This window comes from Mobula hypostoma, chromosome 3, assembly GCF_963921235.1.
Source record: "Mobula hypostoma chromosome 3, sMobHyp1.1, whole genome shotgun sequence".
NCBI classification, from domain to species: Eukaryota; Metazoa; Chordata; class Chondrichthyes; order Myliobatiformes; family Myliobatidae; genus Mobula; species Mobula hypostoma.
The window spans coordinates 115,016,262-115,029,122 of record NC_086099.1 but is presented as its reverse complement, the minus strand read 5'-3'; positions in this window follow the sequence as shown (position 1 = coordinate 115,029,122).

The window sequence follows — 12,861 nt, the reverse complement described above, 5'->3', positions numbered from 1 at the left end:
TGCATGCTTGCTTTCAGTGACTGATGTACAAGAACACCTAGATCTCGTTGTGCTTCCCCTTTTCATAACTTGACTCCATTTAGATAATAATCTGCCTTCCTGTTCTTACCACCAAAATGGATAACCTCACATTTATCCACATTAAACTGCATCTGCCATGCATCTCCCCACTCACCCAGCCTGTCCAAGTCACCCTGCATTCTCATAACATCCTCCTCACATTTCACACTGCCACCCAGCTTTGTGTCATCCACAAATTTGCTAATGTTACTTTTAATTCCCTCATCTAAATCATTAATATAAATTGTAAACAGCTGCGATCCCAGCACTGAACCCTGCGGTACCCCACTGGTCACCGCCTGCCATTCCGAAAGGGACCCGTTAATCGCTACACTTTGTTTTCTGTCAGCCAGCCAATTTTCAATCCATGTCAGTACTCTGCCCCCAATACCATGTGCCCTAATTTTGCCCACTAATCTCCTATGTGGGACTTTATCAAAGGCTTTCTGAAAGTCCAGGCACACTACACCCACTGGCTCTCCCTTGTCCATTTTCATAGTTACATCCTCAAAAAATTCCAGAAGATTCGTCAAGCACGGTTTCCCCTTCGTAAATCCATGCTGACTCGGACCGATCCTGTTACTGCTATCCAGATGTGTCGTAATTTCATCTTTTATAATTGACTCCAGCATCTTTCCCACCATCGTCAGGCTTACCAGTCTATAATTCCCTGTTTTCTCTCTTCCTCCCTTGTTGAAGAGAGGGACAACATTAGCCACCCTCCAATCCACAGGAACTGATCCTGAATCTATAGAACATTGGAAAATGATTACCAATGCGCCACGATTTCTAAAGCCACCTCCTTAAGTACCCTGGGATGCAGACCATCAGGTCCCGGGGTCAGCCTTCAGACCCAAGTCTATCCAACACCATTTCCTGCTTAATATAAATTTCCTTCAGTTCATCCATTCCCTAAGTCCTTTGGCCACTATTATATCTGGGAGATTGTCTGTGTCTTCCCTAGTGAAGACAGATCCAAAGTACCTGTTTAACTCGTCTGCCATTTCCTTGTTCCCCATAATAAATTCACCCGTTTCTGTCTTCAAGGACCCAATTTTGGTCTTAAATATTTTTTTCCTCTTCACATACCTAAAGAAGCTTTTACTATCCTTTATATTCTTGGCTAGTTTACCTTCGTACCTCATTTTTTCTCCACATATTGCCTTTTTAGTTACCTTCTGTTGCTCTTTAAAAGTTTCCCAATCCTCCGGCTTCCCACTCGAATCAATACGTCAGATTGTGGATAATTCAACCCGCTTGGAACAGGCTCAATGCAAAATTGTTGATTTAGAGTCAAAATTGCATAGAAATAGCTTTAGTTCTTTTGTTAAATAAGATAGTAAATTAAAGAATAATGGTGCTGCTTTTCTTTTTTTTTGAGGTTATACTGTTTGGGCTAATAGCATTGCTTTGATGTCTTTGGAGACTGTTTCTGCATTCCCTAGTTTATTTTCAATGATTAAGTATAAACATTTTTATTCTTCTTTGCTGGGCTTTCTTATCTAAAGGTTACGTATTTTCTTTGTAAGGGGAGGGGGGAATTGAGAATAAAAATTTTTAAATCATTATTTAAATTGAGCGGCACGCCGAGTTCCGTCCTTTCGCTTTTCTTCTTGGGGATGCGTTCCGGCCTTCTTTCTCCTTTGCTAGATTTCTATCTTTGGGGATGATGGGAGGTCTGGGAGTATTTTTGCATTAAACTGGGGTTTATCATGGGATTTTATTTTTTTTCACACATTTCCTGTATTTTTTCCCATTATGGGGTTCCAGAGCATGTGTGTTTTCTTGACGGTGGATATGCAATGGCAAGCATTTAAGGATTGCATAGATGAACTACAACAATTGTTCATCCCAGTTTGGCAAAAGAATAAATCAAGGAAGGTAGTGCACCCGTGGCTGACAAGAGAAATTAGGGATAGTATCAATTCCAGAGAAGAAGCGTACAAATTAGCCAGAAAAAGTGGCTCACCTGAGGACTGGGAGAAATTCAGAGTTCAGCAGAGGAGGACAAAGGGCTTAATTAGGAAGGGGAAAAAAGATTATGAGAGAAAACTGGCAGGGAACATAAAAACTGACTGTAAAAGCTTTTATAGATATGTAAAAAGGAAAAGACTGGTAAAGACAAATGTAGGTCCCCTACAGACAGAAACAGGTGAATTGATTATGGGGAACAAGGACATGGCACACCAATTGAATCATTACTTTGGTTCTGTCTTCACTAAGGAGGACATAAATAATCTTCCAGAAATAGTAGGGGGCAGAGGGTCCAGTGAGATGGAGGAACTGAGCGAAATACATGTTAGTAGGGAAGTGGTGTTGAGTAAATTGAAGGGATTAAAGGCAGATAAATCCCCAGGGCCAGATGGTCTGCATCCCAGAGTGCTTAAGGAAGTAGCCCAGGAAATAGTGGATGCATTAGTGATAATTTTTCAAAACTCGTTAGATTCTGGACTAGTTCCTGAGGATTGGCTAACATAACCCCACTTTTTAAAAAAGGAGGGAGAGAGAAACTGGGGAATTATAGACCGGTTAGCCTAATGTTGGTGGTGGGGAAACTGCTGGAGTCAGTTATCAAAGATGTGATAACAGCACATTTGGAAAGCCGTGAAATCATCGGACAAAGTCAGCATGGATTTGTGAAAGGAAAATCATGTCTGACGAATCTCATAGAATTTTTTGAGGATGTAACTAGTAGAGTGGATAGGGGAGAACCAGTGGATGTGGTATATTTGGATTTTCAAAAGCCTTTTGACAAGGTCCCACACAGGAAATTAGTGTGCAAACTTAAAGCACACGGTATTGGGGGTATGGTATCGATGTGGATAGAGAATTGGTTAGCAGACAGGAGGCAAAGAGTGGGAATAAACGGGACCTTTTCAGAATGGCAGGCAGTGACTAGTGGGGTACCGCAAGGCTCAGTGCTGGGACCCCAGTTATTTACAATATATATTAATGACTTGGATGAGGGAATTAAATGCAGCATCTCCAAGTTTGCGGATGATACGAAGCTGGGCGGCAGTGTTAACTGTGAGGAGGATGCTAAGAGGATGCAGGGTGACTTGGATAGGTTAGGTGAATTCATGGCAGATGCAATATAATGTGGATAAATGTGAAGTTATCCACTTCGGTGGCAAAAATAGGAAAACAAATTATTATCTGAACGGTGGCCGATTAGGAAAAGGGGAGGTGCAACGAGACCTGGGTGTCATTATACACCAGTCATTGAAAGTGGGCATGCAGGTACGGCAGGCGGTGAAAAAGGCAAATGGTATGCTGGCATTTATAGCGAGAGGATTCGAGTACAGGAGCAGGGAGGTACTACTGCAGTTGTACAAGGCCTTGGTGAGACCACACCTGGAGTATTGTGTGCAATTTTGGTCCCCTAATCTGAGGAAAGACATCCTTGCCATAGAGGGAGTACAAAGAAGGTTCACCAGATTGATTCCTGGGATGGCAGGACTTTCATATGAAGAAAGACTGGATGAACTAGGCTTGTACTCGTTGGAATTTAGAAGATTGAGGGGGGATTTGATTGAAACGTATAAAATCCTAAAGGGATTGGACAGGCTAGATGCAGGAAGATTGTTCCCGATGTTGGGGAAATCCAGAACAAGTGGTCACAGTTTGAGGATAAGGGGGAAGCCTTTTAAGACTGAGATTAGGAAAAACTTCTTCACACAGAGAGTGGTGAATCTGTGGAATTCTCTGCCACAGGAAACAGCTGAGGCCAGTTCATTGGCTATATTTAAGAGGGAGTTAGATATGGCCCTTGTGGCTACGGGGATCAGTGGGTATGGGGGGAAGGCTGGTACAGGGTTCTGAGTTGGATGATCAGCCATGATCATAATAAATGGCGGTGCAGGCTCGAAGGGCCGAATGGCCTACTCCTGCACCTATTTTCTATGTTTCTATGTTTCTATGTTTCTATTTGGTTATACTTATCACCGCCATCTTAGCCCGTGATGGTATGCATGTATTGTTGTGCTTAAGAATAATATTCAATGGTACTTAAACAGATAAACGTTATTAGTTGGAATGTACGTGGCTGGAATCACCCTATTAAGCGAAAGAAGACTTTTAAAATTATTAATCGATTCCAGCCCGATATAATTTTTGCTCAACAAACGCATATCAGAACGGGTGATCAAAATAGATCTTTCAAAACGTGGAAGGGCCTTCAATACCATGCTATTTGTCAAAATAAAACAAAAAGGGTATCTATTTTTATTAAATCTAATATTTTATATATTCAAGAAGACATCGTCTCAGATAATAATGGTAGATTTTTAATTATTAAAGGAACCATTTGTAATAGAAAAATTGTCCTGGTTAATCTATACGGACCTAATGTAAATGATCCTTCTTTTTTTAAAAATGCATTTGGTTTATTACCAAACTTAAATGAATATATGCTGCTGATGGGAGGTGATTTCAACTGTTGTTTAAACCCTTTGATTGACAAGAGTTCAACCAATCAGCAGCTTCTGAGTCGTTTGGCAACACTTAATTGATTATGGTTTGATAGAAATCTGGAGAAATTTACATCCTAATGATACAGATTATTCTTTTTATTCACATGTTCATAATAAATATTCGAGAATTGATTATTTTATATCTGATTTCCAATTTTTGTCCAAAGTCCAGAAATGTGAATATGATGCTATTGCTGTCTCGGATCATGCACCTTTAAGTTTAACTTTTGAGTTAAATGATGTTAGTAATGTAAACTTGCCTTGGTGCTTTCCAGAAAATTTATTACAAAGTTTGGACTTTGTCAAATTTATAGAGATTTAGATAAAAGATTTCTTTCTTTTTAATAATATGGGAGATGTTTCGAAATTGATTATATGGGATACACTTAAAGCATATTTGCGAGGTCAGATAATATCCTATTTGGCTAAGCTCAAGAAACAGACAAAAATAGAATTAGATAGAATTTCAAAAATAATTAAAGACCTGGATAACACTTATGCAGTTTCTCCTAATGTTGATTTATTTAAACAAAGGGTTGAATTTCAATCACAATATAATTTACTATTAACTTATCGTATTGAAAGAAATTTGCTTAAATTAAAAAGTCAATTTTATGTGTTTGGAGATAAAAGTAACAAGTTATTAGCATCTCAACTTAAAGGAGTTAGGGCTAAAAGACAAATTTTAAAAATTCATAAGGGAGATGGTAGTTTAGCTTGTACTTATGAAGATATTAATAAAATTTTTCAAGACTATTATAAATCTTGGTTTCCAGCTGACCCCTTCTAATATGTATGCCTTTTTATAAAAGATTGATTTTCCTAGAATATCTGTTGAAGATCAGCAAATTCTTGATGCTCATTTTACTGAAAGAGAAATTCAGAAAGCTATTCTTTCAATGCAATCTGGTAAAGCTCCTGGATTGGGTGGTTTTTCTGTAGGAACTTTATTTTTAAAAAATGAAGCTTTGCTTACTCCTTATATGTTGGAAATGCTTAAAGGTTCTTTTCTGCTAGGAGAGTTACCTTCCACATTTTATGAAGCTTCTATTTCTTTAATTCTTAAGAAAGATAAAGACCCTACTGATTGTGCTTCATATAGACCTATTTCATTATTAAATGTGGATGCTAAAATTCTTTCAAAAATAATGGCTAATCGGATGGAGAATATACTAGCTAAGATTATTTCTCAGGATCAAACAGGTTTTATAAAAGGCCGTTATTCTTTTTCTAACATCGGAGACTGTTAAATGTTACATACTCATCCCTCTCTAAGACTTCCCAAGGTGTTGTTTCTCTAGATGCTGAAAAGGCATTTGATAGAGTTGAATGGAAATATCTATTTAAAGATTTAGAGAAATTTAGCTTTGGTACTAATTTTATTAAATGGATTAGATTGATATATAAAAGCCCTATTGCCACTGTTATTACTAATAACTGTAGATCCCCCCTTTTCCGTCTTTCGCGGGGTACGAGACAAGGATGTCCATTAAGCCCTTTATTATTTAACTTGATATTGGAACCTTTGGCTATTGCACTTCGTGAAGCTAAAGGTTTTCAAGGAATTTCTATAAATGGGTCTATTCATAAGATATCCCTTTATGCGGATGATCTTTTGGTTTGTGTTTCGAATCCTGAAGAATCTATTCCTAGTTTATTGAAATTATTAAATGATTTGGATTGTTTTCAGGATATAAATTAAACATGCATAAAAGTGAATTACTTCCTTTAAATGATTCTGCTTCTATATATGATTACATTCCTTTTAAAGTTACGGATTCTTTTAAATATTTAGGTATTATCATCACTAAAAATTATGGAGACCTTTATAGAGCTAATTTAGTTCCCTTAGTGAATTTTATGAAGCAATTTTTTTCTAGATGGAATCCACTTACACTTTCATTAGCCGGTCGAATTCATGCAGTTAAAATGATGATTTTACAAAATTTTTATATGTATTTCAAAATATTCCTATTTTTCTAACTAAGAAGTTTTTTGATCAGGTTGACTCTATTATTTCATCTTTTGTTTGGAATAATAAAAGACCAAGAATTGGAAAATGTCATTTACAAAAATTAAAAAAGGATGGAGGTCTTACTTTGCCTAATTTATGAATGTATTATTGGGCAGTTAGATATACGTTACACGTGTTCTTGGTTATATTGGACCGATAAAAATGAATGACCACCATGGGTTGATCTGGAATTGAAAGCTGTGAAACAATTTTGTTTAACTTCGTTATTAGGAGCTCCTTTACCTGTACAATTAGCCAAAATTTCTATTTTAAATATAAATCCTATGATTAAGCAATCATTGCGAATCTGGTACCAGTTTCACAAGTTTTTTAATCTTAAAAAATTTAACCTTTTTAGTTTAATTTATTGAAATTATTTATTGAAACCTTCACTTAGTGATCCTACCTTTTCTCTTTGGAGGAATAAAGGAATTTTTTCCTTTATGGATTTGTTTCAAGAAGGCCGATTGATGTCCTTTGAGAAATTAGGAACTAAATATTCTCTCTCATACTCATATTTTTTGCAATATCTTCAGGTCAGACATTTCTTACAAGAATGACTCTGACCTGTTAGACATTATTTTAAAAATGAACCCTTTAGTGAAAGGTTTCATTAGGAAAATTTATAATTTACTATTACAACAGGATAACTATCCTTTACTTAAGATTAAGCAAGATTGGGAAAGAGAGCTTAACATGACCTTAATAATAGAGGATTGGTTGCTAATTTTGAAGTTGATCAACTCTTCTTCAATTTGTGCCAGTCATTCTCTAATTCAATTTAAAATTGTACATTGTTATTATTTGACAAAGGAGAGATTGTCTAAAATATTTCCTAATGTAAATAGTCAGTGTGATAGATGTAAAACTGAGATAGCTACATTGACACATGTTTTGGTCGTGTTCTGTATTAAAACAGTTTTGGAAATCTATTTTTCTACAATTTCTAAAGCTTTAAAATTCAATTTACAACCTAATATATTGACAGTTTTGTTTGGTATAATTCCTCAATATATTCATGGTATTTCTATATCAGACCAACACATAATTGCATTTGTCACATTATTGGCTAAAACGGCTATTTTATTAAGATGGAAAGATGCCTCTGCTCCCACTTGGTTCTCTCAGGTGATGTTATGTCTTAATTTGGAAAAAATTAGAAGCCAAACTTTTGATCCTAGATTTGACTTCGAGAAAAGGAGGGGTTCTTTTCCCGTTATTATCATTTGATTTGAGTTAATTAAGATGGTCCTTTTCTGATGCTTGGGTACATGGATTTGTTTGGCAGATTGATGTCTTTTTTTATCGAAGCTTGTATGGCGTATAGCTCCGGGTTTGTGCTCCAGATGTTTTTTTTTCTTGTTTTTTTTGTTATTAGGGTTTTTTTGTTTTAGTTAGTAGGGGTTCTTTTTCTTTCTTTCTTTTTTCCAAAAAACATAGCTTTAACATTTTGGGTTTTTTTTATTATTATTGATAAACTGTTCAGTTTGGTTGATAGTTTAACTCTTATTCTACATATGGATACGTTGTCTTGATTATCTTGATGTATTTTTCTTTGTTGTTGATTTTCAATAATAATTAATAAAAAAGATTTAAAAATGAAAATGAATGATGTCTCAACATTTCAAAATCAGAATCTGGTTGATTATCACTGGCGTATATCATGAAATTTGTTAACTTAACAGCTGCAGTACAATGCAATACATGATAAATATAGAAAAAAAACTGAATTGCAGTAAGTCTATATGTAACACCCTGATTCACATCTTCACTGTAATGCTGCAGGTATTTCATTTAGCAGCTCTGTAAGAGCAGTCCATTCTGCTTTCAGCCTGTTTGGGTTATTGTTGAAGATGAGGATGATGAGGAATGTGTGCCATCCAATTAGGATGCTGGAACTGGGTGGAAGATTTTTTGGTGAGGGACACTGAGGTTGGTCTTGGGGCTTTTGTTCAGCGGGAGATGAAGGGCCAAGATGTTGGGAAGAACCAGTCATAGGATATGACCCGGTAGGAGACCTGTTTGTTCGAGATGGGTAGTGAGTGACGTTTGGAAGGTGGTGTGAGCTTTCACACTGACCGAGAACCCAGCGCGTGAGTGACTGAGACTTCAAGATGAGCTCCAACTTGTGCACGTTTGACTGTTTAATTAAAATGGGCCTTTTTCTTTTTGTTTTCTTTACTAACCCTTAAGATTCATAAATATAATTGCTTTAATGGTGTGAAGTGTACTGTCAGTTATTTCGTGGCTCTAATTTGTAACAGGGTAGTGAATTACACAGCATCCACACAAACGGGTGTTTGGGGTGGGAGAGCTGTCTCAACCTCACGGGTTTGGCAGGACCAGAGAGTGTTTTCCCGAGACTTACGCAGTCTAGGAAACCAGGGGGTTTCATACGTGTGTACTAGTTAATAGTTAAATTAATAAGTAGTGCAAAAACAGAAATTAAAAATAGCAGGGAGGAAATGCTCATGGCTTCAATGTCCAATTAGAAAACAGATGGTAGAGGGGAAAAAAACTGTTCCTGAATCGTTGAGTATTTGCCTTTGGGCTCCTGTACCTCTTTCCTGATGGTAACAATGAGAAGAAGGAATGTCCCAGGTAGTGAGGGTCCTTTCTGAGTTACCACTCCTTGAAGATGTCTTGTATACAACAGAGGCTAGTAGCTAGGACAGAGCTGACTAATTTTACAACTCTCTACCATTTGCTTTGATCCTGTGCAGTAGCTGCCTCCCCCCCACCACACCAGACGGTGATACAGCCAATCAGAACGCTGTCCATGATACTTCTGTCCAAGTCTTTGAGTGTTTTGGTGACATACCAAACCTCCTCAGACTCTTTGTGAAATGTACTGTAGCTACATCGATAGTTTGGGACCAGGTTACAGTAGGTCCTCAGATACTGACACTCAGGAAGTTGAACTTGCTCACTCTGTCCTCTTCTGATCCCTCTATGAGGATTGGTTTGTGCTCCTTCATCTTGCCCTTCCTGAGACCACAATCAGCTCTTTGGTTTCACTGACACTGAGTGCCAAGTTGTTGCTGTGACACCACTCAACTAACTAGTATATCTCGCTCCTATATGCCCTCTCAAAGGTTCACTTATTGAAATTCTTCTCCGGGTAGCCGTGAGAACAAGAAAAAAAAGAAAGGCAGCATGAATATTGACACGCAAAATCTCCCCTCCACACAAAAAATGAACAGAGTGGAACAGGCAGATCAACCCTCAAATCTCTCTTCCCTACACAGAAGAACCGGAAAGATCGGGTGGAAAACAGAATATACAAAAAACTATGAGTGAAAAAAAAGTCTGCAGTCTAAGTTCACATCCAAAATGCAGAAAAGCTGGGCAACACTCTCTGGGCCGAGCAGAAGATCTTTCCCTCTCCGGTACAGAGCGATGAAAAGACAGACCGTCGGCACTCACCCTCCGCACCTGTCTCCATGCTTCAGTCTCCCTGGTCGCTTTACATGGAGTCAAATATCAGCGTGCACCCCGTCCCGCAGGCTGCCTGCCGCGAAATTCTGTCCTGCAATCCCTTCAGAGACTGCAGAGCTCTGAAGCCCCCAAATGACCACCAAACTTCCACCGTTGCCTCAATGTTTCAATCTCCGTTGTCACTTTAATCAGTGAATAGTGGAAAGGGCAATTGGTAAAACGAAGTCGAGATGTCAGGGGTAAGTTTCTTCTACACAGTGAGTGGTGAGTGCGTGGAATGGGCTGCCGGCAACGGTGGTGGAGGCAGATACGATAGGGTCTTTTAAGAGACTCCTGGACAGGTACATGGAGCTTAGAAAAGTAGAGGGCTATGGGTAAACTCTAGGTAACTTCTAAGGTAAGAACATGTTCGGCACAGCTTTGTGGGCTGAAGGGCCTGTATTGTGCTGTAGGTTTTCTATGTTTCTATCTGCTCCAGCCTGCCCGCCCTGAGGATCCTGCACACACTGCCTCTGTCTCCAGGAATCCTCCCAGAGACTGCACAGCGCTGGAACACCCAAACAGCAAATCTTAGACTCCAACAGTTCCAGAATCACATCCAAGATGAAAAACAAACGTAAAAAACATAAAGGTAGTGAAATGTTTGGTTTCGTGATCAATCCAGGAGATGTTGACCGAGGAAGCGTTGTATACAGGTGCCATCTTGACCGGAAGTCACCATCTGAGATTCTGCCAAGAATGGTTGTATTATCAGCGAATTTATAGAAACATAGAAAATAGGTGTAGGAGTAGGCCATTAGGCCCTTCGAGCCTGCACCGCCATTTATTATGATCATGGCTGATCATCCAACTCAGAACCCCGCCCCACCCTTCCCTCCATACCCCCTGATCCCCGTAGCCACAAGGGCCATATCTAACTCCCTCTTAAATATAGCCAATGAACTGGCCTCAACTGTTTCCTGTGGCAGAGAATTCCACAGATTGACCACTCTCTGTGTGAAGAAGTTTTTCCTAATCTCGGTCCTAAAAGGATTCCCCTTTATCCTCAAACTGCGACCCCTCGTTCTGGACTTCCCCAACATCGGGAACAATCTTCCTGCATCTAGCCTGTCCAATCCCTTTAGGATTTTATACGTTTCAATCAGATCCCCCCTCAATCTTCTAAATTCCAACGAGTACAAGCCCAGTTCATCCAGTCTTTCTTCATATGAAAGTCCTGCCATCCCAGGAATCAATCTGGTGAATCTTCTTTGTACTCCCTCTATGGCAAGGATGTCTTTCCTCAGATTAGGGGACCAAAACTGCACACAATACTCCAGGAACATACATCAAAGTTGCTGGTGAACGCAGCAGGCCAAGCAGCATCTGTAGGAAGAGGTGCAGTCGACGTTTCAGGCCGAGACCCTTCGTCAGGACTAACTGAAGGAAGAGTGAGTAAGGGATTTGAAAGCTGGAGGGGGAGGGGGAGATCCAAAATGATAGGAGAAGACAGGAGGGGGAGGGATAGAGCCGAGAGCTGGACAGGTTATAGGCAAAAGGGGATACGAGAGGGTCATGGGACAGGAGGTCCGGGAAGAAAGACAAGGGGGGGGGTGACCCAGAGGATGGGCAAGAGGTACATTCAGAGGGACAGAGGGAGAAAAAGGAGAGTAAGAGAAAGAATGTGTGCATAAAAATGAGTAACAGATGGGGTACAAGGGGGAGGTGGGGCCTTAGCGGAAGTTAGAGAAGTCGATGTTCATGCCATCAGGTTGGAGGCTACCCAGACGGAATATAAGGTGTTGTTCCTCCAACCTGAGTGTGGCTTCATCATTACAATACTCCAGGTGTGGTCTCACCAAGGCCTTGTACAACTGCAGTAGTACCTCCCTGCTCCTGTACTCGAATCCTCTCGCTATAAATGCCAGCATACCATTCGCCTTTTTCACCGCCTGCTGTACCTGCATGCCCACTTTCAATGACTGGTGTATAATGACACCCAGGTCTCGCCGCACCTCCTCTTTTCCTAATCGGCCACCATTCAGATAATAATCTGTTTTCCTATTTTTGCCACCAAAGTGGATAACCTCACATTTATCCACATTAAATTGCATCTGCCATGAATTTGCCCACTCACCCAACCTATCCAAGTCACTCTGCATCCTCCTAGCATCCTCCTCACAGCTAACACTGCCACCCAGCTTCATGTCATCCGCAAACTTGGAGATGCTGCATTTAATTCCCTCATTCAAGTCATTAATATATATTGTAAACAACTGGGGTCCCAGCACTGAGCCTTGCGGTACCCCACTAGTCACCGCCTGCCATCCTGAAAAGGTTCAGTTTATTCCCACTCTTTGCTTCCTGTCTGCTAACCAATTCTCTATCCACATCAATACCTTACCCCCAATACCGTGTGCTTTAAGTTTGCACACTAATCTCCTGTGTGGGACCTTGTCAAAATCCTTTTGAAAATCCAAATATACCACATCCACTGGTTCTCCCCTATCCACTTTACTAGTTACATCCTCAAAAAATTCTATGAAATTCGTCAGACATGATTTTCCTTTCACAAATCCATGCTGACTTTGTCCGATGATTTCACCGCTTTCCAAATGTGCTGTTATCACATCTTTGATAACTGACTCCAGCAGTTTCCCCAACACCGACGTTAGGCTAACCAGTCTATAATTCCCCGGTTTCTCTCTCCCTCCTTTTTTAAAAAGTGGGGTTACATTAGCCACCCTCCAATCCTCAGGAACTAGTCCAGAATCTAACAAGCTTTGTAAAATTATCACTAATGCATCCACTATTTCTTGGGCTACTTCCTTAAGCACTCTAGGATGCAGACCATCTGGCCCTGGGGATTTATCTGCCTTCAATCCCTTCAATTTACCT